Below are 25,782 nucleotides of genomic sequence, written 5' to 3' on the forward strand. Positions count from 1 at the left end.
GTTCCACCAGGTGCTAATAGATGTTACAAAATGAAACAATTCAAACAAAACAATAACTATAACAATAATAGCACCTCCATGTTCAATAAAGTTATACAAGTTCTGGAGCAAAACCTAATAGTTTTCATTACTGCAGTATTTTCAATGACATTAATAAACTACTTTGTATTTTAAAGTCCAAGTAGAGAATATACTATGCAGCAGTTTACAAAATTAATTGAACATGGAAGTAATTTTGTTTTATTTTTTAGTAGAACATTGCATGGCGCTAGAAGTTCTCAGAACATTTCCTGAAACACTAGGGACTTGCAGCCATTCTAATCATCCCTCTGGGAGGAGGTTTACATTTGTTAGTAACTATAACACTTATCAACTACAAAATTTAGACTATGTCACATGATCAACCTAATCATCTCATATTTTATAGTAACTGAAATGTGTTATTTTCATCCAAGATTATCATTTTGATATATGCATAAAGCTTATGTTAAACATAATTTGTAAGCATTAATCAAAGATAATTTCAACCAATATTAGGCTTATTATTCAAAGCACATGACTATCTCAATTAAGTACATTCTTTTGGAAATTGTTTATGTAAAACAATGAAAGACTATTTTGCCCCCATATATATGTGTACTACCGAAAGTGTAATATGTAATATTTAACTTACAAATATATAATATTGAATCATTTCTCTTCAAAAGCCAGAGCACAGAAATAATAACATGTCTTTTTAAGATGGAGAAGCTACAACAAATAAAGATTTATCCTCTAATATAAACTTTTAAAACAGGTGCCTTCATTTTGGCATGAACTCAATTTTTCTTCCAAGTCAAAGAATATGAAATTGCATTTAAATAAATGCTTCTTTACACACCTGTCAGCAAAGACTTATGCTGTAACCTAGAATTTGTTCTGCTCTGACATTTGCTGAAATTTAAAGATGTACCTGGACATTTATTGTAGGAATATATACTCCTCAAAAAAGATGATGAAATTCTAAAGGCAAAAGCAAAATAGTTTAATTGATTTATAATAGTACATCTTGAACAAAAATGGTAGGTTAACAATTTATTTTATTTTTTGTGATTAATACAATATTAATTTTTCTGTGTAAGCATTGGTTTTATTCTCTTTTTATTAAATCTGTGGCTCCTTTCTGATTCCTTATATTTTTATCTTTATGAAAACTCTACCATTCTCACAATAAAATGGGTCATCAAAATCTTGAATAGGAAATACAGTTGAGTACATAAAATTCCAGTAATGAACATATAGTACATCATAAAACTTGCTTAATAGTCTTTTCAAGGCAGAACACTAGTACGTAATCATATGTATTTTGTAAAAAGAAAAATTATGTGTAAATGCTAATAAATAAATAAATAATACCTAAAATATTATTTATACTACTCTCCTTTTCCCCCTTCTATAACTCTCTTTGCTATCATATCTCTCTTCTACCATCTCCTTTCTGTTGTCTTCCTTCTTCTCCAAGGTCAAAAATGCATATCATTTCCAAGTTAAATGTGAGGCTCTAATTAGTGGCTTATCTCATTACAAAGCCAAATAATTTTCAATTAATTCAAACAATAAACTTGACAGCTTTCTGTTCAGAGTAGCACTGCCTCAATTACAACTGTGTTTTCACTAAGTTTAAATAATGATGTGTATTCTGAAATACAGAATTTATATTTTTAAGAAGATCATCACTAGCCAGGACTGGAGTAATCTGAATGCAATAATATTAGAATATCTATTTGCAACCACAATATTATAATCACTTAAATATTATCTGATAAGAGATCTTAAATTTCAAGTTTCAGCTGTCTCTCAACATCATTTTTCTGGTTTTTAAAGTCACTTTCCACATCAATAATGTCATTTGCACAAATTTATAAATTCCCAGTCACATCACAATCAAACAATATTTAAACTCATGGATTAAACAATTTTCAAAATGAATAAAAAGCTATCATTACATACTGGAAGTATATTAAATCTTGAAAGCATCTTCTCATCTTATTGAAAATGAAAATTAATCCTTAGAGAGTTTGGATGTCTTGCCAAAGCTCACACTGCTAGTTAGAAGAGTCAAGATTAATGCCGTCTTCTATTTTAATTTTTGTTTTGATCATGTCATGCTTGTCTAGAGTGTAGTCATTAGGCAAGTATTCATTGATACCCTAATATGTGACAGGCGCTATTCTTAGTTCTAGGAATAAAGTCATGAAAAACAAAATCTGCACTTGAGGAAATTACATTCTTGTCAGGACCAGAGAGACAAACAGTAGGCAAACCAAATACAACATAATGTTTAATCATAAGTGATGAGTACATGTCCATACAGCCACATAAGATGGACCTGGGATCTAGAGTTGCTGGTTATCAAGGTAGCCTTTGTGACACTTAAATTATGAAAAGATGTCGATCAAATACAGATCTAGAGGATGAGTGTTAGAAGTGCAGTGAACTAATTGCAAGTGCAAAATCTACAATGTGGGAATGATCTTAAGCATATTTTGGAGAACCAAGTTGCCAAGTGCAGTATAGTGAGCTGGAGGGAGATTGGTAAGAGGTAAAGTCAAAAAAGGATGCAGAAGGCAGATCATAGAGAGCCCGGTAGGCCCCTGTTGAAAGTTGGGCTTTTACACTATAGGCTTTAGCATATAGTTTCAGGACTCCATGATATTAATTAGAATACTAAGTACAAAGCAAGAGAATACATTAATGTCACTTTTTTTCTTCTAGAAGACCATTGACTAAGGCCTGAAGAATGGATTTTAGGTAGAACAAGGCTGGATCAGAGAGACAATTAGGAGGCTATTGCAAACGATGATAGAACTCTGAGCTAGAAGCAATGATGAATAGCATTGCATGGATTTATGATAGAATTTGGAAATAAAGCCAGCAGAAACCAGGAGAGTGACAGAAAGAAACAAATTATGAGCTACTCCTAGATTCTTGGCTTGAGAAATTAGGTAGATGGTAGTGTCTTTAATAGAGATGGGAGGAGACATGCAAATGAATCTTGTTACTTTTTTGTTCCTAAACATATTATTGATAAAAATAATTATGCATATATGCACAGTGATATTATTTTTTGCAACAATTTGTGAAACTCTATTCTTAATCTACTGTCAAATAGTAAACACTGCTGGCATTAACACACTGGCTACTATTTTAGGTAAATAATTGTTCTATACTTCATATTTGATTGTGAAGGGAATAAACATTATTTATGAAGAACGATCGTGTGAAATACTTATTCTTTAAAAAATTTCTCATCTTTTTCTATACATTCATCTCAAAATCTTTAGATGATTATTGACTGTTTTGTGTATTTCTGTATTAGTTTGTAGAATTCAACTTAATACATTCAGAGAGGATATGTGTTAATAAAAATGTCAATATAAAAACAAACTTACGACGTGTATACTTAGGATTTTTAAAAAATGGTAGCATGTATTTCTTAATATTCTCATCTATCAAAAAAGTTTAAGCTCTGAGCAAATGAGTGCTATGCTCAAAAACGAATGGGGTCCATGCTAGTAGTTCTTAGAAGGCAAAATACCACAGATCCTTTATCGATAACCTAGATACATACCCACAGTTACCCCAAAGTAGGTAGTTCTTTAATTCATTTTCATCTAAGCTGATGTGATTGAATTGAAATTTTTTAAATCAGCAATTCCTCTCTTAAGGTACATGCAGGAGAAAGAAGAGAAATGAGTGGATGGCTCAAATGTATAAAGTGAAAAGAAATGTTAAAGAAGATAGATGATTTATAACTATAGTGGGCACTTTGTACTGGAGTTTATGTAGAATATCTTGGTTATGATTTTCTTTAGATGAAGAACCTTAGATTTTAGTGAACCTAAGGCCATACACATTCCTGGTAGCAAAGCTAACACAGAAACTCAAATGCTTGAATTTCAAGTTAATAGAGTCAAACAATATTAAAACAAAATATAACGATTACTAAGTATAATTTTAGAAAGTAATTAATAAATGTTCTATATATGACACCTATGGTTTTGCTGCCAAGCATCCAAGAATTCTCAAAATTGTGCATAAATTATATGTAAATTTTTAAGAGGATTTGCATATTCTATCACATTCTTAAATGTACCCATTACGCCAAGTAAGTTAAGATTCATTATCTTAAAGACAAAAAAACGTAAGTAAGTAGAGATACATCAGAGTGCCTGTGAAAATATCTAACTCATATTTTGGCAGCAATATATATGTTGGTTGCCTTCTTTGAGTACATACTATTATCCAAGGAAATTTGAAAGATAATTACATGTAGGTGTGTGCATATGTGTGTATGAGTGTGTGCATAATAGATGCATGTGTGTAAAATTGTATACTACAAATTCATATATATAGTTTTTTCAGACATATACACCCACACACATAGAGAAATAGAATATCAAGGCATCTTCTAACTGTGTACTGTCCCTCATTTCAACTCTAAAAGGAGGTACTCAGATAACAGTCATATTGCTACAAACTTCTCTCATAATGTTTTTTGGGGGATGTTTGACACTATTTTCCTGAAAACCTGATTGTTAAGCATGCTCTGTTTACATGATAAACAATTACAGCACAAATCTAATCTTCAATAACTTTATGTTAAAGTCAGTGGAGATATTTTATTGATTCTATTTTTAATACAGTTTTACATCAGGTATTTGGTTGAGAAAGAAACATAAACAATAACGATGTTTTAATTTCAGAAAAGAAATAAAGATCAAATTTACTTGAAACTAACCAAAACAAATGACAAAAAAAAAAAAAAAATCGGTTTCTATACCAGTTCTGGCATTAGTGTTATAGAAGAAGGGGAAGTCAGTAGAAGGAGAAATGACAGAATGAGAACCATCTCATTTAAAACTAAAAGGTTTTTGTTCTGTGAGGCAACATATATAATAGGAAACATTTTAAAATACCCAATTAACAACTCTGATATCTGAAAAATGTATTAACTGCATAACTAATAACCATTACTTAACTTGTAAACTTTTTTCATGTCACTGAAATTAAGCAGGGAATTGTTTTATCAACACAAAATTATTTATCCTTGTTATTTACCAAGAGCGTATCCATTGCATGCATAATTATAACAACCTCCTAAAAAAACAGGATTCTTTTTTTCAACCATTGTTTTAAGCACCTGCTATTTAAATATTGTTGTAGCACTGCAGATTATAAATAGTTATTTGTATAATGGGTGAGATTAAAGAAATTAAAAATTAATAAAGAAGAATTGATTAAAAATAAGATAATAAAAATGACAGGAAAATGGCTTAAACGTAGAGACAGGAAAAACTATGGTGACTAGACTTCAGATTTGGGTAATAAAAATAGGAAATTTGAAAAAATAAGAATAGCTTTTTTTTTTTTTTTTTTTTTTTTTTTTTGAGACAGAGTCGCCCAGGCTGGAGTGCAGTGGCCGGATCTCAGCTCACTGCAAGCTCCGCCTCCCGGGTTTACATTAAAAATAGATTTTCGAAGGGTCTTCTAAACTATCTTTAGGACTAATAAATATTGTAAGTTGGGGAGTATAAGGATATGAATTTTGATCAAATTATTAAAAAATTAGTAGCCACACAGAGGACTTGGGCTTTGACATGACAAACAGTAGAAAGACCTGGGCAGTTTTCAAGGAAGGGCTAAAACGTAGTATATAAGTGGGACAGCATTAGGCACAGCAGGTTTGGGATTTATACATCAGCAGGTACTGCATGGCATCTGTAGGAATGAACAGCTGAGCAAAGCGTCATTTCTTCATCCAAATGCCGAGAACCTAATAAGTGGTAAAAATGAAGAGACATAGTCCCCTTATGGTGACTCTTTGTCTTCTATTTTTTATCTGCTTTTATTTTTAACATTAAAATTTTTAATTTAAAAGGAAGCCATAATGTATTATCTTGCTCACTTAATTAATTACAGAAGTTAACCATGAGAAATGAATGAAAGTCAAGGTAGGGTCAGGCTAAGTTAGGTTATACTGCAGAAACAACCTTGCAGTTTTCATGGCTGATCACAATCAATGTTTGTATCCTGCTCATCATACATTCACTGTGTTAGCTGAGGACTCTGTTTTCTATTTTGTTATTAACTAAGCTAATGAAGCAGCCATTATCCTGCAAGTTGACAGTTGCTGTGACAGAGGGAAAAATACTGACAATTAGATATAACATGGCGCATCCACTCAAAACTCATTGAATATGGCTAGTTATACCCACCATGCACAAGGAACCCATATGCAAAGGAATGTGGGTGGATGTCATCCTGCCATGTGTTCCGCAAACAGGAAAATAGAACATTTCTTCATCTTCTAAAATGAGATGGAGTAAGACTCCTTCAAAGACATGTGAGACTGGTGAAAGGCTTTTTTTATTTTTTTTTTCAAAATGTTAAAAATAGTGTTTGATAGCACATAAAAATAATAGACTATCATACAATAATGTTTATATTATACTTTTAGTTCTGCGGTACATGTGCAGAACGTGCAGTTTTGTTACATAGGTATACATGTGCCATGGTGGTTTGTTGCACCCATCAACCCATCATCTACATTAGGTATTTCTCCTAATGCTATCCCTTCCCTAGCCCCCCACTCTCCAACAGACCCCGGTGTGTGATGTTCCCCTCCCTGTATCCATGTGTTCTCATTGTTCAACTCTCACTTATGAGTGAGAACATATGGTATTTGGTTTTCTGTTCTGGTGATAGTTTGCTGAGAATGATGGTTTCCAGCTTCATCTATGTCCCTGCATGGTACATGAACTTATCCTTTTTTATGATTGCATAGTATTCCATGGTATATATGTGCCACATTTTCTTTATCCAGTTTATCTTTGATGAACGTTTGGGTTGGTTCCAAGTCTTTGCTACTGTGAATAGTGCCACAATAAACATACGTGTTCATGTGTCTTTATAGCAGCATGATTTATAATCCTTTGGGTATATACCCAGTAATGGGTTTGCTGGGTCAAATGGTATTTCTAGTTCTAGACCCTGGAGGAATCGCCACACTGTCTTCCACAATGGTGGAATTAATTTACACTCCCACCAAAAGTGTAAAAGCCTTCCTACTTCTCCACATCCTCTCCAGCATCTGTTGTTTCCCGACTGACACAAAGGCTTTGTTTGTTTGTTTGTTTGTTTGTTTTTTAAGGGTCAGGGGTATATACAATATTGAGTTCAATGTCTGGTGAATTTAACAACTTTTCTAAACTATTCAAGGATGATCATTTGAATGTTGTTATTAATATAGGAATTGAAGGGTCATAAAGTGGCTGGGATATATATTTGGTTGTTATTGGATAGAATTTATAGATGAAGTTGCAGAATGGGAATTTACTGAGGGCATGACAATTCAGAGAGACCAGAAAAACAGCAATGACAGATTGTAGTTGGCGTTGCAATGAGGAAGAGCAATTCCAGTAGTCAGAAAAGAAGATAGAACAATGTGAACAATGCATTCAATGTATCTTAAAAAGAAGTGTTTCTAGAAGTAAGTGGCACAGCATGTCAAATACTAAAACAAGTTAAATGAAGGAGAAAATGTTAATGGAATTGGCTTATAATAATATCTAAAATGCAATCAACACTTACACCAGTCAGACCCTGCTTTAAGACATATATATATGTCTTATATATGTATATATACATATACACAGATATGTATGTAATATATGAACTCATCTTACTTTTAGACTCTTCATTACAGATGAGACATAATTAGTGAGTAAAAAACCCTGAGGTCACGTGACCAACAAGTTGCAGAGATAGAATGTGAACCAGACATTCTGGCTGCGGAATTCTGGTCTGTTCTTAATCACTATTTCATATTTTAGCATGTGTTTCTAGGTATGTTTTCCCCAATTAAAGCAAAGAAATAAAATGTGGATTATAAACTAGTAATAATGGTAAATGGGGCATGGAGACAAGTACAGTCTATATGCTTGTGGAGTTTAAAAATAAAACAACACAGATATATTTTACATTATTAAATTAAAACTGTGTTAAGATAATGTTGAGGGGGGCGGAGCAAGATGGCCGAATAGGAGCAGCTCCAGTCTCCAACTCCCAGCGCGAGGGACACAGAAGACCGGTGATTTCTGCATTTTCAACTGAGGTACTGGGTTCATCTCACTGGGGAGTGCTGGACGATGGGTGCTGGTCAGCTGCTGCAGCCCGACCAGCGAGAGCTGAAGCAGGGCGAGGCATTGCCTCACCTGGGAAGCGCAAGGGGGAAGGGAATCCCTTTTCCTAGCCAGGGGAACTGAGACACACAACACCTGGAAAATCGGGTAACTCCCACCCCAATACTGCGCTTTAAGCAAACAGGCACACCAGGAGATCATATCCCACACCTGGCCGGGAGGGTCCCACACCCACGGAGCCTCCCTCATTGCTAGCACAGCAGTCTGTGATCTACCGGCAAGGCAGCAGCGAGGCTGGGGGAGGGGCGCCCGCCATTGCTGAGGCTTAAGTAGGTAAACAAAGCCGCTGGGAAGCTCGAACTGGGTGGAGCTCACAGCAGCTCAAGGAAACCTGCCTGTCTCTGTAGACTCCACCTCTGGGGACAGGGCACAGTAAACAATAACAAACGCAGCAGAAAACTCTGCAGACACAAACGACTCTGTCTGACAGCTTTGAAGAGAGCAGTGGATCTCCCAACACGGAGGCTGAGATCTGAGAAGGGACAGACTCCCTGCTCAAGTGGGTCCCTGACACCTGAGCAGCCTAACTGGGAGACATCCCCCACTAGGGGCAGTCTGACATCCCACACCTCACAGGGTGGAGTACACCCCTGAGAGGAAGCTTCCAAAGCAAGAATCAGACAGGTACACTCGCTGTTCAGAAATATTCTATCTTCTGCAGCCTCTGCTGCTGATACCCAGGCAAACAGGGTCTGGAGTGGACCTCAAGCAATCTCCAACAGACCTACAGCTGAGGGTCCTGACTGTTAGAAGGAAAACTATCAAACAGGAAGGACACCTACACCAAAACCCCATCAGTACATCACCATCATCAAAGACCAGAGGCAGATAAAACCACAAAGATGGGGAAAAAGCAGGGCAGAAAAGCTGGAAATTCAAAAAATAAGAGCACATCTCCCCCGGCAAAGGAGCGCAGCTCATCGCCAACAACAGATCAAAGCTGGACGGAGAATGACTTTGACGAGATGAGAGAAGAAGGCTTCAGTCCATCAAATTTCTCAGAGCTAAAGGAGGAATTACGTACCCAGCGCAAAGAAACTAAAAATCTAAAAAAAAAGTGGAAGAATTGATGGCTAGAGTAATTAATGCAGAGAAGGTCATAAACGAAATGAAAGAGATGAAAACCATGACACGAGAAATACGTGACAAATGCACAAGCTTCAGTAACCGACTCGATCAACTGGAAGAAAGAGTATCAGCGACTGAGGATCAAATGAATGAAATGAAGCGAGAAGAGAAACCAAAAGAAAAAAGAAGAAAAAGAAATGAACAAAGCCTGCAAGAAGTATGGGATTATGTTAAAAGACCAAATCTACGTCTGATTGGGGTGCCTGAAAGTGAGGGGGAAAATGGAACCAAGTTGGAAAACACTTTTCAGGATATCATCCAGGAGAACTTCCCCAACCTAGTAGGGCAGGCCAACATTCAAATCCAGGAAATACAAAGAACGCCACAAAGATACTCCTCGAGAAGAGCAACTCCAAGACACATAATTGCCAGATTCACCAAAGTTGAAATGAAGGAAAAAATGTTAAGGGCAGCCAGAGAGAAAGGTCAGGTTACCCACAAAGGGAAGCCCATCAGACTAACAGCAGATCTCTTGGCAGAAACTCTACAAGCCAGAAGAGAGTGGGGGCCAATATTCAACATTCTTAAAGAAAAGAATTTTAAACCCAGAATTTCATATCCAGCCAAACTAAGTTTCATGAGTGAAGGAGAAATAAAATCCTTTACAGATAAGCAACTGCTTAGAGATTTTGTCACCATTAGGCCTGCCTTACAAGAGACCCTGAAGGAAGCACTAAACATGGAAAGGAACAACAGGTACCAGCCATTGCAAAAACATGCCAAAATGTAAAGACCATCGAGACAAGGAAGAAACTGCATCAACTAACGAGCAAAATAACCAGTTAATATCATAATGGCAGGATCAAGTTCACACATAACAATCTTAACCTGGCCGGGCGCGGTGGCTCAAGCCTGTAATCCCAGCACTTTGGGAGGCCGAGACGGGCGGATCACGAGGTCAGGAGATCGAGACCATCCTGGCTAACACGGAGAAACCCCGTCTCTACTAAAAAATACAAAAAACTAGCCGGGCGAGGTGGCGGGCGCCTGTAGTCCCAGCTACTCGGGAGGCTGAGGCAGGAGAATGGCGCAAACCCGGGAGGCGGAGCTTGCAGTGAGCTAAGATCCAGCCACTGCACTCCAGCCTGGGCGACAGAGCCAGACTCCGTCTCAAAAAAAAAAAAAACAAAAAAAAAAAAACACCAATCTTAACCTTAAATGTAAATGGACTAAATGCTCCAATTAAAAGACACAGACTGGCAAACTGGATAAAGAGTCAAGACCCATCAATCTGCTGTATTCAAGAGACCCATCTCACACGCAGAGACATACATAGGCTCAAAATAAAGGGATGGAGGAAGATTTACCAAGCAAATGGAGAACAAAAAAAAGCGGGGGTTGCAATACTAGTCTCTGATAAAACAGACTTTAAACCAATAAAGATCAAAAGAGACAAAGAAGGCCATTACACAATGGTAAAGGGATCAATTCAACAGGAAGAGCTAAGTATCCTAAATATATATGCACCCAATACAGGAGCACCCAGATTCATCAAGCAAGTCCTTAGAGACTTACAAAGAGACTTACTCCCATACAATAATAATGGGAGACTTCAACACTCCACTGTCAACATTAGACAGATCAACGAGACAGAAAGTTAACAAGGATATCCAGGAATTGAACTCATCTCTGCAGCAAGCAGACCTAATAGACATCTATAGAACTCTCCACCCCAAATCAACAGAATATACATTCTTCTCAGCACCACATCATACTTACTCCAAAATCGACCCCGTAATTGGAAGTAAAGCACTCCTCAGCAAATGTACAAGAACAGAAATTATAACAAACTGTCTCTCAGACCACAGTGCAATCAAACTAGAATTCAGGACTAAGAAACTCAATCAAAACCGCTCAACTACATGGAAACTGAACAACCTGCTCCTGAATGACTACTGGGTACATAATGAAATGAAGGCAGAAATAAAGATGTTCTTTGAAACCAATGAGAACAAAGATACAACATACCAGAATCTCTGGGACACATTTAAAGTAGTGTGTAGAGGGAAATTTATAGCACTAAATGCCCACAAGAGAAAGCAGGAAAGATCTAAAATTGACACTCTAACATCACAATTAAAAGAACTAGAGAAGCAAGAGCAAACACATTTGAAAGCTAGCAGAAGGCAAGAAATAACTAAGATCAGAGCAGAACTGAAGGAGATAGAAACACAAAAAACCCTCCAAAAAATCAATGAATCCAGGAGTTGGTTTTTTGAAAATATCAACAAAATTGACAGACCACTAGCAAGACTAATAAAGAAGAAAAGAGAGAAGAATCAAATCGACGCAATTAAAAATGATAAAGGGGATATCACCACCGACCCCACAGAAATACAAACTACCATCAGAGAATACTATAAACACCTCTACGCAAATAAACTGGAAAATCTAGAAGAAATGGATAATTTCCTGGACACTTACACTCTTCCAAGACTAAACCAGGAAGAAGTTGAATCCCTGAATAGACCAATAGTAGGCTCTGAAATTGAGGCAATAATTAATAGCCTACCAACCAAAAAAAGTCCAGGACCAGATGGATTCACAGCTGAATTCTACCAGAGGTACAAGGAGGAGTTGGTACCATTCCTTCTGAAACTATTCCAATCAATAGAAAAAGAGGGAATCCTCCCTAACTCATTTTATGAGGCCAACATCATCCTGATACCAAAGCCTGGCAGAGACACAACAAAAAAAGAGAATTTTAGACCAATATCCCTGATGAACATCGATGCAAAAATCCTCAATAAAGTACTGGCAAACCGGATTCAGCAACACATCAAAAAGCTTATCCACCATGATCAAGTGGGCTTCATCCCTGGGATGCAAGGCTGGTTCAACATTCGCAAATCAATAAACATAATCCAGCATATAAACAGAACCAAAGACAAGAACCACATGATTATCTCAATAGATGCAGAAAAGGCTTTTGACAAAATTCAACAGCTCTTCATGCTAAAAACGCTCAATAAATTCGGTATTGATGGAACGTACCTCAAAATAATAAGAGCTATCTATGACAAACCCACAGCCAATATCATACTGAATGGGCAAAAACTGGAAAAATTCCCTTTGAAAACTGGCACAAGACAGGGATGCCCTCTCTCACCACTCCTATTCAACATAGTGTTGGAAGTTCTGGCTAGGGCAATCAGGCAAGAGAAAGAAATCAAGGGTATTCAGTTAGGAAAAGAAGAAGTCAAATTGTCCCTGTTTGCAGATGACATGATTGTATATTTAGAAAACCCCATTGTCTCAGCCCAAAATCTCCTTAAGTTGATAAGCAACTTCAGCAAAGTCTCAGGATACAAAATTAATGTGCAAAAATCACAAGCATTCTTATACACCAGTAACAGACAAACAGAGAGCCAAATCAGGAATGAACTTCCATTCACAATTGCTTCAAAGAGAATCAAATACCTAGGAATCCAACTTACAAGGGATGTAAAGGACCTCTTCAAGGAGAACTACAAACCACTGCTCAGTGAAATCAAAGAGGACACAAACAAATGGAAGAACATACCATGCTCATGGATAGGAAGAATCAATATGGTGAAAATGGCCATACTGCCCAAGGTAATTTATAGATTCAATGCCATCCCCATCAAGCTACCAACGAGTTTCTTCACAGAATTGGAAAAAACTGCTTTAAAGTTCATATGGAACCAAAAAAGAGCCCACATCTCCAAGACAATCCTAAGTCAAAAGAACAAAGCTGGAGGCATCACACTACCTGACTTCAAACTATACTACAAGGCTACAGTAACCAAAACAGCATGGTACTGGTACAAAAACAGAGATATAGACCAATGGAACAGAACAGAGTCCTCAGAAATAATACCACACATCTACAGCCATCTGAACTTTGACAAACCTGAGAGAAACAAGAAATGGGGAAAGGATTCCCTATTTAATAAATGGTGCTGGGAAAATTGGCTAGCCATAAGTAGAAAGCTGAAACTGGATCCTTTCCTTACTCCTTATACAAAAATTAATTCAAGATGGATTAGAGACTTAAATGTTAGACCTAATACCATAAAAACCCTAGAGGAAAACCTAGGTAGTACCATTCAGGACATAGGCATGGGCAAAGACTTCATGTCTAAAACACCAAAAGCAACGGCAGCAAAAGCCAAAATTGACAAATGGGATCTAATTAAACTAAAGAGCTTCTGCACAGCAAAAGAAAGTACCATCAGAGTGAACAGGCAACCTACAGAATGGGAGAAAAGTTTTGCAATCTACTCATCTGACAAAGGGCTAATATCCAGAACCTATAAAGAACTCAAACAAATTTACAAGAAAAAAACAAACAACCCCATCAAAAAGTGGGCAAAGGATATGAACAGACATTTCTCAAAAGAAGACATTCATACAGCCAACAGACACATGAAAAAATGCTCATCATCACTGGCCATCAGAGAAATGCAAATCAAAACCACAATGAGATACCATCTCACACCAGTTAGAATGGCGATCATTAAAAAGTCAGGAAACAACAGGTGCTGGAGAGGATGTGGAGAAATAGGAACACTTTTACACTCTTGGTGGGATTGTAAACTAGTTCAACCATTATGGAAAACAGTATGGCGATTCCTCAAGGATCTAGAAGTAGATGTACCATATGACCCAGCCATCCCATTACTGGGTATATACCCAAAGGATTATAAATTATGCTGCTATAAAGACACATGCACACGTATGTTTATTGCGGCACTATTCACAATAGCAAAGACTTGGAATCAACCCAAATGTCCATCAGTGACAGATTGGATTAAGAAAATGTGGCACATATACACCATGGAATACTATGCAGCCATCAAAAAGGATGAGTTTGTGTCCTTTGTAGGGACATGGATGCAGCTGGAAACCATCATTCTTAGCAAACTATCACAAGAACAGAAAACCAAACACCGCATGTTCTCACTCATAGGTGGGAACTGAACAATGAGATCACTTGGACTCAGGAAGGGGAAAGTCACACACCGGGGCCTATCATGGGGAGGGGGGAGGGGGGAGGGATTGCATTGGGAGTTATACCTGATGTAAATGACGAGTTGATGGGTGCAGCACACCAACAAGGCACAAGTATACATATGTAACAAACCTGCATGTTATGCACATGTACCCTACAACTTAAAGTATAATAATAATAAATTAATTTTAAAAAAAAGATAATGTTGAAGTTTTCTGACCTGGTTTGTTTTTAGAAATAAGTCATTTAAACATCATTACTGGAAAAGAAAGGAGAAACATGAGTTAAACGTTGTAGAACACCCATTATTTATAATGTGTTCCATTAAACATTCAGTTATTGAATTTATTGAAGTAGACACCTTCCTCAAGTTGCAGAATATTAACTAACAGCATCACAATTCACAACTAGGTTTTTTTGGCTTCAGAACCCATATTCCTTTCACTGTGTCATATCAGGGGACACATAGAGAAAAAAATATTTGTGAGATGTTTTTATGTGCTTAATAAAGGGATAGTAACCTAGATAGAAATACTAGAATTCAGTGAAACAAAAGAAACATCTTGTTTTTTTTTCTGAAACTGAAAGTAAAGATACAAAGAACATAGAGATAGTACTCTGTCAGTTTGACAATGGCTATATATACAGATGCATGTGAAACTCATAACAGTTGTAAAACAAACACTGACTACATATTTTAAAATCATTTGCTACCCAGCTATGATGTCCTCAAAGTAAATGAAGAAATCTCAATATAAGTTAACTATAATTGCTTCCAAAAAAATGGCTGGAGATATTTATGCTCTGCTAAAATCTGTCACATGTCCAATATGGAGTGAAATGTTAACTAGCTTACATTTCTTTTTGTTTGTTTGTTTTTTGAACAAGTTAGGCAGCAGTAACTGTCTTCAGTTACTGTCTGATAGGAAAAATGTATTTCCAGGAATCATTCTTACAATTAAATTATCATGTCGCATGTGGATTTTGAATTTATGTGTTTTTTCTTAAGATTATTTTAATCACTATTATCTTTTGTTACTCTTGTTAGTACCAAGAAGACCAATTAAATTTTCTGATTCTTGGACTTGTTATTTTTAAGACAGTGTGCCATGGGGATGAGGGCATAGATGTTTCTAGCCTATTTAGACAATTAATATTCTGAACTAGGCTTGCATTAGGTGGTGAGGCATAAATGAAAAGAAAAAAGGAGGAAATCTATTTGCCAAAGCAAAATCCCACATGCTTCTCTCTGTTTCTTCCTCCCTCAAGAGTGAAACAAGACAATTTTCTCTATAAGCTGTATGAGATAGAACAGTAGCAGTGTGATCTGTCAGTATGATGTTAAGCATAAGAAATTTTTCCCAGAGCAGCTACTTCACATATGCATGTAGATGCATGTACATGTGAGTTTAGTTTCTTATTATAATTCCCAGTATTCTATACTATTTGATTTAACATGTATGATTAAAGCCAATCCTCTATCCATTGTAAATAAAATAAATAAATACGCCAATGTATGAAAATTGTATTCCGATGTATGAAAATCAAAACCTCATATGATTAAAGGGGTATCTGTAATCACGGAGTCTTTGAGTTTTATATACAACAAAATGCCAGATGATAGAGAAAATGCCACATAATTGTCTATATCTAGGTATATTTGACCTTGGTTTTCAATATGGCATAGATATAGCCATTTAAAAATGAAATGATTTAGGTCATTGCATACCAAATTCTTGGAACTTAATGATTTAAGAGAAAGATGATAAACATATAACGTTTTGGCAATATCCTTGCTTGATTTCTAATGCTTGTTTACCTTAATATGTTCTTTTATCATCATTTAACTATTCTCACTGTTTCTCAACTCTGTTAAATCAATGCAACCACTTCACTTCTCTGTTTTTTTTTTCACACAGATTTTTTTTTTTCTTTTAAAAAGAGTCTTGCCCTGTTGGCCAGGCTGGAGGGCAGTGGCATGATCTCGGCTCACTGCAACCTCCCTCTCCCAAGTTCAAGCGATTCTCCTACCTCAGCCTCCCAAGTAGCTGGGACTACAGGTGCCCACCACCTCACCTGGTAATTTTTTTGTATTTTAGTAGAGACAGGGTTTCACCGTGTTGCCCAGGCTGGTCTTGAACTCCTGAGCTAAGGCAATCTGCCCACCTCAGCCTCTCAAAGTGCTGGGATTACAGGCGTGAGCCACCGTCCTTGGCCTTTTGGCTAAGATCAAGTGTAGTATCTGTTCTTACCAGTTTAACGAAAATGTTTTAGAAATAGACCAAGAATTTTCATATTGACTTTCCACCCATTGCAATTTAACAAATTTAAACTCTAAAGAGTTTGCTATGAGATATGGTTTGAAAACCGTAAAAAAAAAAAAAAAGCAGTGGCATTCAAACAGGCAAATAAACAAGCAGAGACTGTAGTTCTATGTATGCTGCTTTGGGAAAGAAAAATCTTTTCATTCTAATGTGCAGTTTTTAATCTTAAAAACACAATTTAGCTAACAATAAAAAAACAACTGTTCTTGCTTCTAAATTAAATTGAGTTTGCATTAATGTTCATATATATAAATATAAATGTTTAAGATTAATGAAGGATTAGAAGTGAGCATTGTAAAACAAACTTAGATTAATAATATTAGACCCTGTGTCAGCTGAGACTCTGCCATAAACAGAAATATTTTGTAAGTTTTAGAGAAATATTGGGAAGAGTTTTTAATAATAATCACACAATAATCACACTGTATTTTATATCTTGGCTATGACTTGGGATATTGGTGCTTAATCTGAAAATAAATAAATATCAAGGGAAATGAAATATTGTTTAATTTCATTTCAAGTTTCATTTTCCAAGTAATTTTTACCCTCCAGATGGTAGGCAATGCATGCCAGTGAAACACAATGGAAGCAGTCCACTTTAATCTCTTAAGGTGCTGCTTCTTCTTTTTAACATGTGTGAATTAATGTCTTCTCTAGGGCTGTTTTAACTTTAATTTATATAGCTTAGCGTTTAGTTTTCTTTGATGTGACCAAAAAATCTGCAAAAAGCATATTAAATGTTATCTGTCTCTTTTTGACAAAATATCTGAGGCAAATCTATTATTTTCTCTTCCGCTAACTACTCCATAGGCTACTAACATGTCTCCCCACATCTACCCTGCCCTCTAAGATCCATTCTCAATGCTAAAGCCCAAAATGTTATTTTAAAAAAATCTATTGGTGTCACCCCTTGCCAACATTTCCTCAGTTAATATCCATTGCTCTTAGAATAAAAGATCTCATCTGATTCTGCACTTCCTGAATTTGCTCTGCAACCACACTGACTTTCTCTCTCTCTCTCTCTTTCTCTAAGTTTCTCTAAGTTGCCATGCACATACTGACTTAGATTTCATTATATTATATAATTTATCACATCTAAGCCAATAATATTTCAGGAGGCTATCGCTCATTTCTGAGACTGTCACATCTTAATGTGTCCTGTATTTTCCTCATAAGATATCACAGTTGGTAAATATATATGGAGTAGAATTTCTATTTGAGTGATTTAAATGTTATTTTTTCCTATAACTATGGTGTAAATTCATTGAGAATTATTTGAAGTTATTCAACAAACTTGATTATACCATAATCAGTAAACTATTGCATGTATTAAACCATTAATTATTAAACAAATTAAATCAATAAATTATTCCATAATAAATATGGAAAGTAATATATCAATCACTGATCTTTGTGATTTCCATATAGGGAAAAATAAACACATTAAACAGAGGAGATTTTCACCCTCACTGTTCAAAACATACCTCTGTGATTTCCCCTTAGCAGAACTCTGCAAAGTCTTCCAGACCAAAAAGTTTGAGGGACTAATGGTTTACCTATGTCCCCAATTAGAATTATCTCAATACAAAAATTATGTTTGATTTAATAAAAATGCTTATTTAAATTTCAATTTATTCAAGTATCAAAGTAGTTTATTAGTGAGTTAAAGAGTATTATTAACATATGCAGCCATTGGTCGAGGCAAATCCTATCAGCAGAGTATTAAAAGCCAAGAGTATAGGGAAGGATGGTGGATTACGGAGACAAAAGCAAAAAGACGACTCTTTGCAAAAGGCTTCTTTGAGTTCGGGATTTTCTGGGCTAAGCAATTCCTAAGGAATATTTTTAGCAATAATATTAACAACATGAATGTTACCAACAATTATTTTTCTGTAGAGTATATTGGAAATATGAAAAAAACTGCTATTGAATAGGACTATGATCTCATAGAAAATGAACACAAATGCTATAAAGTCTAACACAGAATGAAACAGAGTAATTTATATTGAAGCATTTTCTGTGTATTTTCCTTTATGTTTTGATCCTCATGGCCTTATAAAACTAAAACCAGAATTAGCATTTGTCTGGATAGAATTTGAGAAAGCAAGGTTGTGTGTAGAGACCTTCAAAAGTTCTGATCACACTGTCTCTTTTACTTAGCAAACGATTTAACATGTTCCACAAAACATGTCTATTTTGTTATGATAAAGTGTATATATATGCAGCTACAGTAATATATTAAACACATTATCCAGTGTATAATAAAATAGAAATGTAAATATGATGGATTGAAATAAGTTGAAGTTTTAATATAGGTTACTGTACAGAAGTGGAAACTTTTGGCATCCTTTGTATGTTCAACCCAGTTCAGAACACTGTCTGTACGATTACTCTGCTATGACCTTGTAAGGAGGCAACTTTATGCTTCCCAAAAGATGCTCATTGAAAAAGAGACACAATAGAGTAGACAGTCTCCCATAAAGATATTAGAATAACATCAGCCTATCTTTAATAACCCATTCACCTCTCTTTTGTTCAGGCTCCAAAGAAATTCTTCTAGTTCATCTCCTCCAATTTTCTTTAAAGTGAGTGATGCGTGCTCAGGTTAATCTTGGAGACTTTATCTTTTATTTTTTACATATTCCACAGGACAGTTAATTCTTTCTGTGGCTACATAGGTGAGATAGGGAAAATGCTATGTTTTAAAATAAGTTGACTTGTTCAAAATAATTTATTTTAGTGAAAATGAGTCTTATAGTATGTTTGCACATGACGTGTGACTAGGACTACTGGGTGTTAGGAAGTAATATTCATTGAGCAAGGAGCAGTTCAAAAGCATAGCCCTCCCATAGAGTCAATGTTCTATTTATTAGATCAGGGAGGTGAGCCTGTTGTGAAAATGAAGACAGCCTGAGGAGGTTTCAAATTCTCTTGATGATTCACCAATTTATTCTTAAGGATATGGGGAATCTCAACACCCAGGGGCTACATGAAAATGTTCTTTCTCTCACCTCTTATGAACAGTAGTATCTTGAAAGCAATTCTAACTGCCACTGGTCCTAAAAAGTATGTTAAAATTGTCTTCCCCGATCCCAGTGGGACAAGAGATCCTAGCTAGGAAAATAAAGTACACCCGGTCTTGTTAATGTGGTGACAGACAGCAGGAAAAATAAGAGAATAACTAATGTTCAAATGCTTTATTTTCTACAGGAAAATACATACACACACACACAGACAGACACACACAGAAGCACACACACAACTTAATCTATGTGAAAATGTTTGGCTCAGATCCTGTTATGTTGTCCTGTTATATATTCAGTTTGAGCAAAATTGAGGAGAATTAGATCTCTATTGACCACTAAAGAGCTCTCAAACTTCCTTCCACTATAAACTAAGATTTTGCTCCACTAAGAGGAAAGAAAGATTACAGGATATTTTTCAGCATTGTATAGCAGACTTGATTTTTTTTAAAGTGCCACACTGTAACCATATTTTTAAAAATATTTCTTCACCATTTTGAAAAATGAACTGCAATTCTGGACAGTTATTTGATTTTATCAATTAATGTGGAATGGCCCTGTCTTGCTAAATCCTATTTATAGAACGACACATTTCTATTTACTTTCCCTACATAAAGATACTTTAACCTGCAATATATTTGATCTAAAATATGTCCCAGCTTCCTTCTTGACTATTTGTGAAACTGAGGTCCTCAGGTTATTGTTTTATATGCATAAATATTGAAATATTGAGCCACAAGCACAAGTATTCCACTTCTGAATATTCTTTTTTTTTTTTTTCGAGACAGAGTCTTGCTCTGTCGCCCAGGCTGGAGTGCAGTGGCGTGATCTTGGCTCACTGCAACCTCTGACTCTCAGGTTCAGCAATTCTTCTGCCTCAGCCTCCAGAGTAGCTGGGACTACAGGCATGTGCCACCACGTCCGGCTAATTTTTGTATTTTTAGTAGAGATGGGGTTTCACCATATTGGCCAGGCTGGTATCGAACGCCTGACATTGTGGTCTGCCTGCCTCGAGCTCCCAAAGTGCTGGGATTACAGGCATATGTTCTATGCCTTCTTGTGAAGAAACCTTCTGGAATGACTCATTGTGTGTGTGTGTATGTGTGTGTGTGTGTGTGTAGCTAATGTTGATGATTTGGGGCTTTTAAGTTTAGGAAATCTCCTCTCTTCTGGTTTCAAAATGGCTTGTAATAATTATTGACATTTCTATTTTGATGACAGACCACATCCATTTTGTGCAGAATTCTACCATGTTTTTATGCTCAGCTTTCCCACCAGAGTTAAGCCACTTTTATGTCCCACTTTCATCTGTGATCACCTCCTAATAGACTTCCATATTCCCCTCAAATCTTATCAACAGAGAGGCTAGCAAATCTTATCAACAGAGAGGCTATTATGACTCATTTAAACTAGGTTCAGACCAAGTTACACCCTCTTCCAAATTAGTTGAGGTTTCCCATCTCAGAGTAAAACTCAAAATCTGTTGTATGATTCATAATTCTTTACATTGCATTTTTCCAACCCTCATGCCTATGTTTCTGATTTTATCTCCTATATGTCCCTATCTTACTCTACTCCTTATTCTTCTTGTGAAACATTAAGACATCTCTGCCTAGGTGTCTTTGTGCACATTGTTCTCTTTCCAAAAATTCTCTCTTCTTTTTTTTTTAAATTTATTATTATTATTATTATACTTTAAGTTCTAGGGTACATGTGCATAACGTGCAGGTTTGTTACATATGTATACTTGTGCCATGTTGCTGTGCTGCACCCATCAACTCGTCAGCACCCATCAACTCGTCATTTACATCAGGTATAACTCCCAATGCAATCCCTCCCCCCTCCCCCCTCCCCCCTCCCCCCTCCCCCCTCCCCCCTCCCCCCTCCCCATGATAGGCCCCGGTGTGTGATGTTCCCCTTCCCGAGTCCAAGTGATCTCATTGTTCAGTTCCCACCTATGAGTGAGAACATGCGGTGTTTGGTTTTCTGTTCTTGTGATAGTTTGCTAAGAATGATGGTTTCCAGCTGCATCCATGTCCCTACAAAGGACACAAACTCATCCTTTTTGATGGCTGCATAGTATTCCATGGTGTATATGTGCCACATTTTCTTAATCCAGTCTGTCACTGATGGACATTTGGGTTGATTCCAAGGAGCGCAGCTCATCGCCAGCAATGGATCAAAGCTTGATGGAGAATGACTTTGACGAGATGAGAGAAGAAGGCTTCAGTCCATCAAACTTCTCAGCGCTAAAAGAGGAATTACGTACCCAGTGCAAAGAAACTAAAAATCTTGAAAAAAAAAGTGGAAGCATTGATGGCTAGAGTAATTAATGCAGAGAAGGTCATAAATGAAATGAAAGAGATGAAAACCATGACACGAGAAATACGTGACAAATGCACAAGCTTCAGTAACCGACTCGATCAACTGGAAGAAAGAGTATCAGCGATCGAGGATCAAATGAACGAAATGAAGTGAGAAGAGAAACCAAAAGAAAAAAGAAGAAAAAGAAATGAACAAAGCCTGCAAGAAGTATGGGATTATGTTAAAAGACCAAATCTACGTCTGACTGGGGTGCCTGAAAGTGAGGGGGAAAATGGAACCAAGTCGGAAAACACTCTTCAGGATATCATCCAGGAGAACTTCCCCAACCTAGTAGGGCAGGCCAACATTCAAATCCAGGAAATACAGAGAACGCCACAAAGATACTCCTCGAGAAGAGCAACTCCAAGACACATAATTGCCAGATTCACCAAAGTGGAAATGAAGGAAAAAATGTTAAGGGCAGCCAGAGAGAAAGGTCGGGTTACCCACAAAGGGAAGCCCATCAGACTAACAGCAGATCTCTCGGCAGAAACTCTCCAAGCCAGAAGAGAGTGGGGGCCAATATTCAACATTCTTAAAGAAAAGAATTTTAAACCCAGAATTTCATATCCAGCCAAACTAAGTTTCATGAGTGAAGGAGAAATAAAATCCTTTACAGATAAGCAACTGCTTAGAGATTTTGTCACCACTAGGCCTGCCTTACAAGAGACCCTGAAAGAAGCTCTCTTCTTATCCAAATGTTTTTTTCTTCAGTTCTTCAGTCTCTAGCATAACTAGCATTTCACCTTCTCAGACATTTTCAATTCCCTTCATGTATGTATCAATGTATCTTACCTCATAATTGAATGGTTATTAGATTTTATTTTTTTTTGTTTCTTACCAGAGTTTAGGAGATAAGTTTGTTTGTTTTAATGACTGCTTTATCTTTGGAACAGTACCTGGTATAGTGTAATATAAACTCAATAAATACATATTGAATGAATTACACCTGTTTATTCACATTTTTGAATTCCCAGGATATTAATCCTATTTTGAGAGCCAAAGTCATGCCTATGTATCCCCCATTTTGTCTTTTAAATTTGAGATACAATACCTTTGTATTATTCTCAATGAGTTAATTATCAAGAATAAGATAACTTGCTCGCTGAATAGACAACTTCCCCAAAGGAAGGATTATCAGTCAGCTCTTGTAAAACTTAAATTTTTGAAATTCCTTTACCAGTCTCAATTTTAGTAGTGGTCTCTAAAAATTAAGTTGGGGTTTCTTTCATCACTCTCTGTTGCACTGTAAGTCACCTAAGTTAATATAATTCATTTACTTCTTGATCAGGGCATGATAAAAACACAATTATAATTTTCTGAGTTTTAACTTTCTATAATTTTTGCTTTTTATATTTAATTAACTGGGATGTTTTACAACAGAGATAGATACTTTGCTTTTTTTCCCTATGCAAAAAGTTAAAGAAAGGTCTTGGTTCTGGAAACACTTCAAGGCAGAGGTAAGTTGGTTTTCTAGACAGGCAAGTTCCCTTTTTTCTATTTTTCTAAAGTGGAAAGAAAAATCTTACAGCTAGTTAGTTCAAGTAAAAATAGAATAATGGGGTGATATAATAAGTTGGCAAGACAGATGCCTTCTGGTTACTTATCAGAATAAAAGTATTACAAGTATTGTCAAGTAGAATAATGTTCAAACTATTACCACACAGTTATTTTCAAGTATCTGGCTGAGAGGAAACTACTTCTGGAGGATAGGCAGAAGGGAACTCTCTTATTTTATATTTCATCCTGTAATATGAAGTACAGCCTCAGCAAGAGCATGAGTGGTGTTCATTTGGATCACACTATCCTCGTAACTTAAAGCCCTACCATAGCTGGGGCTACAGGAGCTTATTTTATTTATTTATTTATTTTTTAACCTTAGAAATGTGCTTTGCGATTGCTTATACTGAAAGATGTTATAAGAAAAAGTGACATTTGGCACCAGTTATTTCACCATAAAAGTACTGTCGACAATTTTTATATTTAGCAGCATCCAGTTTATGAGGACTCAAGGGATAAAGCTTTTTATGGCCTTAGTGATTCTGCTCCACAACTTGCCTTTTTTCATATCTTGGACACTGTGACTCATTAGATTGATTCCGTTTCTTTCGTTGCATAGGCTACAGTTAAAATTAAAGCCAAAGCCATGATCCTTCTCTAGTAAAATGTTGAATAATCTGTATTGGTTGAGTTTATGCTTTGGCGTCAGACTTGCTGAATTCAAAAGCAACTTTTCCCATTTGCTTGCAGCAGGACATTAGATAGTGACTTGGCCTCAATGTGTCAGTTTCCTTATCTTAAGTGAGGAAGGCTAGTTCTTTCAGAGGGAGGTTGTTAACGATTATATGCAGCAATTCATAAGACTGCTTAAAACCATGCACGAAAAATAGAGAAAAAGGGGAAAAACTTATCGGATTATTTTCATGATTTTTATATACTAATATTTTTAATTTAGTAAAATATTGTAATTCCATTTTTACCTTGGCCTGTTTTATATTATGTATTTAAATATATGTTAAGTATTTTCTGGAAAAGAATACACTAAATTATTTCTAGTTAGATAGGAGATAGATAAAACATAATACAGTAGATATAAATGGAAGTATCTCTATCTCAGTATAAATAAAAAATAAATTTAGAGTTAATAATAAGTAAGTACTTATTTATGTAACAGAATCTGTATTGAGTAACATAGACTTATATGCTTGAATAAATAATCTGAAGAATTTCTTTATTCATTTATTTCACTTTAAGCAAAATAGTGAACATCTAAATAGCATAGTAATATTACTTTTTCAAACCAGGAAAGACTCATAGTTGTTTCTAGAGTTATATATCAGGTTCAAAATATTTAAAATGTGCATATCATTTTAATCACATTTAAGATTTTACAATATAATTAAGTAAAAATGATATATTACATATATTATAAACTATAGTTTACTTATAGCATGCTTTACTAGATTATAACAGTACATTTAAGGTAAAAGAAATTGATTGCTTTTTTGAGGTGTTTTAGTAGCATATCATACTATAAAAACTTAGTGGAAGTATGTGAATTTTGTGGCATTATAAAAATCTGTTATGAAAATTTGTTGGCCAGGTGCGGTGGCTCACGCATATAATCCCAGCACTTTGGGAGGCCGAGGCAGGTGAATCACGAGGTCAGGAGTTCAAGACCAGCCTGGCCAATATGGTGAAACCCCGTCTCTACTAAAAATACAAAAAACAAAATTAGCCAGGCGTGGTGGCATGCACCTGGAATCCCAGCTACTCGGGAGGCTGAGTCAGGAGAACAGTTTGAACCCGGGAGGCAGAGGTTGCAGTGAGCCGAGATCACGCCATTGCACTCCAGCCTGGATGACAAGAGTGAGACTCCGTCTCAAAACAAACAAACAAAAAAAAGAACTTGAGTATATATGTAAAGAAAACAATTCACTGTGAAAATAAACATATACACAATCAAAAGTTATGCTTTCTTAGAATTCTTTTCTTCTTTTTCTTTTTTTATTTTTTATTTAATTTTTTTTCGGGGACAGTGTCTCGCCCTGTCGCCGAGGCTAGAGTGCAGTGGCACAATCTTGGCTCACTGCAACCTCCACCTCCTGAGTTCAAGCTATTCTCCTGCCTCAGCCTCCCGAGTAGCTGGGACTGCAGGCACTTGCCACCACGCCCAGCTAATTTTTGTATTTTTAGTAGAGATGGGGTTTCACCATGTTGGCCAG

General features: G+C 36.1%; 1 protein-coding gene and 1 pseudogene across 3 annotated transcripts in view; both read left to right on the forward strand.

Moving 5' to 3' along the window:
- Positions 1-25,782, forward strand: part of LOC105467940 (cadherin 18) — a 1,130,742-nt gene that overhangs the window by 277,986 nt on the left and 826,974 nt on the right. The window lies entirely within an intron of this gene.
- On the forward strand, positions 16,549-16,659 carry LOC112425108 (U2 spliceosomal RNA; annotated as a pseudogene).

The sequence above is a fragment of the Macaca nemestrina genome, chromosome 6 (genome assembly GCF_043159975.1).
Source record: "Macaca nemestrina isolate mMacNem1 chromosome 6, mMacNem.hap1, whole genome shotgun sequence".
In the NCBI taxonomy this organism is placed as follows: Eukaryota; Metazoa; Chordata; class Mammalia; order Primates; family Cercopithecidae; genus Macaca; species Macaca nemestrina.